The sequence below is a fragment of the Montipora capricornis genome, chromosome 12 (genome assembly GCF_036669925.1).
Source record: "Montipora capricornis isolate CH-2021 chromosome 12, ASM3666992v2, whole genome shotgun sequence".
Classification (NCBI taxonomy): Eukaryota; Metazoa; Cnidaria; class Anthozoa; order Scleractinia; family Acroporidae; genus Montipora; species Montipora capricornis.
In genome coordinates, this window is record NC_090894.1 from 1,570,463 (window position 1) to 1,575,462 (window position 5,000).

Genomic DNA, 5,000 nt, shown 5'->3' on the forward strand with positions numbered 1-5,000 from the left:
TAAAATTTCGTCGTTCGCGTTGCCGATTGGACGAACGATATTTTTTACAGTAAATTTTGTCGTTCGTGTTCCTGATTGGCTACATTTAGAATAAGTACGAATTTGATTCACTATGATTTTCGTGGATAAATCTCAGTACTTATGAAATAAAAATTAAAATTAAACGAGACTTACCTGCTAGTTGAAGTTTGATTAAACCATTCTACCTGTCATCGGTCTTGAACGAAGGAGCCACATGAAATGCGTATGCGCAGAGCCCGGGTCAGTTTTAAACGACAGTGGCAGAGGAAGTCCTGTGCCACGAATCGAAAAAAGAGAAAAAAAGAGGTAAATGTAAAGAAACCTCCTTAACTTTATATAACAGTCAAACAAAACAAATTGCAAATGCAGCTCACTGCATTTGCAATCGTCCATTCAAAATCTTTTGTTTCCGACTGCTTCACTAAAATTAGCCGCCTGGTCAATAGGTTTGCGATAAAATTTCGCAAACGGGTAACAAAGTTGGACCATCCTGCAGCTTTCATAATTTCGGTAACACTGAAACCCTTTGCCTCACATGAAGAAATAGGTGCAGATCGGATGCTATGACTAGTGTACTTAGTGACATCGATACCTGCAGATTTCATGACTTATTTGGTCCTCCTAAAAATCGTACTCCTTGATACAGCTTTGTAAGGCTTTATGTAACTAATCAACAATTGTGATTGGACATTTCTTAGATCCCTTGTTCTGCTAACATTGCTTTTTAATGTGCTCAAACACGCAAAGTTTTTGTCCTCCTTAAAAGGGTGCAGTACGATTGGTTCCAAATGCGCTCCGTGGCAGTTATTCTGTATGTGTACTTGTCAAATGCGTGAATGTAGTTTACATCCAAAGAATATATGGTTTGCCCACGCTGAGACATACTCAAACATAATAACATTGTGAGCTTTAATGAAAGGTCCTTAAGAGCATGAAGTACAATGTTAACTTAATTAATTGAATTTAATCAGTTTCCAAATTCGTTACATTACACAATATTATTACGTAATAAAATAATGTATGAATCTGAGATGGGCTTAAACAGAACACAAGTTTTCTTATTATAAGCCCCCCCCCCCCCCCCTAGATAAAATTATATACATCTATAAAGTTAAAAATAAATAAATATGTATATTTAACAATTGACGTAGATTCCCGGATACTCAGGGGTAAATTGTTCCAAATACGAAAACTGCGCACAAGGTAGGTATTTTTAAATGCTTCAGTCCTACTATCTCAAAGGGGCTAGGTCACGCAATTTTAGGCAATTTCAGCACTGATCGAACGGTTATAGAATTAACTAAAATATCAAAATAACTGTTCAAAACTATAGAAGAACTCTAACAAAACATAGGAAGCCAAGAAACACATGGATGGACAAAACTGGAGAGGATTAAAATGGACTGAGTTTGGGTAAATTTGAAAAACGTCGGCCCAGCTTTTTTTCAAATTTATATCAGTCTAGATCAAAATGTCATTTACACAGCTGGAAAATCATTCTCAGTTGTTATGTGACCGTGATTTTGCAAATAAAAGACTCTTGCTCCGCCAATTTGACGTTTAGAGCTCATAATTAACAAAATTAAACAAAATTACCTAAAATGGCGTGACCTAGCCCCTTTAAATGGAAGTTCAAAACCCAGTTCAAAATCATAGCCAAAGTCACTTAGCCATATCCTTCATCTTTAATCACAACGAGGGTTGTGACCTCCCAGTCAAACAAAATATGGGGTTGTAACCAACACTTCCATTATTGCTGCGATAATACAGTTGTATACTCTGTAGTTAAACTCCTGCATTCGAACTCAAGGTTAGTCATTGCATTGGTAATGGTTCATAATTGAAAATCAATTCCCGGATAAGTACTTCATTGAGACATTGACAGATAGATGTATACAATGGATGGTCATTACAGTTTCATTTGTTTCGCTCTTTTCATAAGAGCCCTTGTGCCCTCTCATGTAGAACTCTCTCTAACTTTACGATTTGTTGTAATTTTGGTCATATTTGCGTTCAATCCTGGACATATCTCTAAAATTTACGTGATTCTGAGAATAAGCTGGCAGTTCCCTTGCCACGTACTACCTATTATAATAACAGCTTTAGTTACAGTGGTGCAGTCCTTTGGAACAGTCTGCCTCCGCTATTAGACTAGCTTTCGACGGTTGGTAATTAATTCCGATACGGCATTCATGAAAAAACGTGTTGTAATAGTAGTTTCTAATAGTAGTAATATTCAGAATGATAGAAGTTGAATTGGTACACAGTTTTTAGTGATGCGTAGAATGTTTCTTTTCTTTTTTTTACAGAGATGTTTGTACTCGTAACCGTGTATAAAAAATAATGATGATGATGATGATGATGAGGACTTTGCATAGCTGATTCTCGCTCCTCCTCCATCCAGCCCCCCCCCCCCCCCGAAAAAAAAAAAAAAAAAGATGTGACCCCTAAAAAATGCCCCCCGCCAAAAATAGATGTGACTCCCCTAAAAATAACCCTCCCCAAAACAAAAGTGACCAGCTTTACTAGTTTGCTTCCTTGAATTATGTATACACAGGATATCTTCTTGTCTCAAGTAGCATCAAAGACCCCCCTCCCTCAATCAAAGAATTTACCAAACGGTCACCTCCTAGTATTAAAATTTTTAGTTTGTACGTTTGGATTTTTTTTCATTAGTATTGAACAATAAACTACTTTTCATTAGTTTATCACAAGGACTTAAGTTACTTAGCTTTATTTTTTAAAATAAATTATAGATGGAGAGATTGACGGTCATCTTCTATATTCCAAGGATCGTGAACGACCAGAAGGTATACACTTTAATGATGGAAAATGCTCACTTAATTTAATTTTAAAAACTCTTTTTTTTTTCGGGGATAGCGGAAATTTGGAAGCACCAGTTTGCAGTTTGGGAAAAATGGCACTCGATTCCAATGAAGAAACCTCGGTTACGAATTAGAAAAGCTCGGTAGACACCTCGACTTTCTTTGATTTGCCGCTCATCCAAAGAAATGGATGAGTCAGTCCAGTTTGGACTTGTCAAACCTTTTTTTTTTAATTTGTGCGCATGATCAATCGGCACGCATCCTCAATTTTTTTTAAATTACAACAGCGTGACAATTTTTAACTGTCTAAATTCTCATGAGTATTTCATCCGTACCTCAAGGAAATGAGAAGTGACAAAACAGTGAAACCCTGCTTGATTTTCAATCTGAATGTGCGCCGGATAACACTAGCATTCTCGGGCGTTAGTTCATGTAGTTTGGACTCAGTGACACTCCGCTCTTTACTACATTCAACTGGTGATAGTTCTAAACCCGGCCGGGGTATCCGCCAGATTGGCTCAAGTTGATCTGGTTTCCGTTACGTCGGAGTGGGAGAATCTTAACGAATTGAAACGTATTGTTTCAGCTTTTCCGATTGATGTCCCACGGAAGCGCCAAAATGAGGAACCTTCTCAGTTGAGTAACTGATGTTTTTAAAAACCTCTATAGGGTGTTCTAGATCTTACCGATGACATAAATCTCGTCATTTTTGAATAATGGGGTTGGAGTTTTGAGGATGAGGTTTGGGAGGCTTTACTTTCAGGAGAATGGGTTTATTTGCACTCCCGGGTGGAAACAGGAGCGAGGTGCCGCGAGATCAACGCCCCTTTACCTCTGCTAAACAATGGGTGCAAGTGAGAGTGTTGTGGAATACTTACCTACTTACCTATTCCACCCGTGTATCCAAACTTTTCGTTCGGTCAGAAAAAGTATGGCTTCTGATCAAATCAAAACGACGTAAACAACGCACTACTTGACCACATGACAGGTTTCGTAACCTAGGAACAACAGTATTGTTTATGTAATTTCATACCTGTCTCAAACCCATTCAAGCAGCTGAAAGCTGGCCTCTTCAAACACTTCACTAATTTCTTGAAATACTAGGGGTTTCGGCGAAGTCTTCCTACAGTCTTCCTTTACTCTCTCTCTCTCTCTTGAATTCAGAAGAATACTAAAATGATGGCCATTTTGGAAAAAAGTGTATTATGCCAACGCAAAAAAACTCGCAGCTCTCACTCCGGCGTGGAAACTCACCCAATACGTTGGATTTTTGGCCCACGACTTTGAGAACGTTTGCAATGCGTGTTGCTTGTAGGAAACGTTTCTCTGCTAGTATGTGTTTGTCTTTGTTTCGGGTCAGCAAGCAAACCCGAAACAAAGAGTAACATTTGGAAGGCTTATCCATTTGACGGACAGTTTACTGACCGCATAGTCTGTAAGTGCATCAAACAAGGGCTGTCCTTCAATCAATAATCAGCAAACTGCTTTTTTAAGGTATCGTTGCAAACGATTACTCAGGATTATGTATTTTAGACGTCCAAAGATGATCTTGTCTGCTGGAAAAAGGAAACGGGGATGGCCGTTTGTTCACGAGAATGATCTATTTAATGTTTCCAGAGTTTTCGAATGTGGTATATATCCTTGCAGTGATAGCTGCAACGTCGTGTTCTGCAGAACGATCATTTAGTGCGTTGCGCAGATTGAAAACTTACCCCCACAGCTAAGTAGACAGCAATGACATAGATCGTATCATTCTTATTTTCGGTCATCGAAATGGCAGAGACAGCTATTTCTTTTAACTGGTTTTATGAGCTCATAAGATAGATTCATATGTGATTCACTTCATATGTAGGCCTATGTTAGTGCATCGCATGACCCTCGTTTTTTTTCGACCGTTTGGCAACTTGCGAGAATTTTTTGGGCAAATAATTCACCGCATCACCTGACAAACAATTGTCCGTACGCTTATGGGTGAGCGGTTTCTTTTTCACGCCGCATGAAAATTTTGCATACATTACCTTTATTCTTAGGCTTACAATGTACAACATAAGAGTACCGTTTAACAAAATTTGCCGTTGAAGGAATGGTGATTTCTACGGAGCATTAAATTTGCGGTTCCTTTCACCTTTCAATATGCCGTTCTTTGTTCCTAAA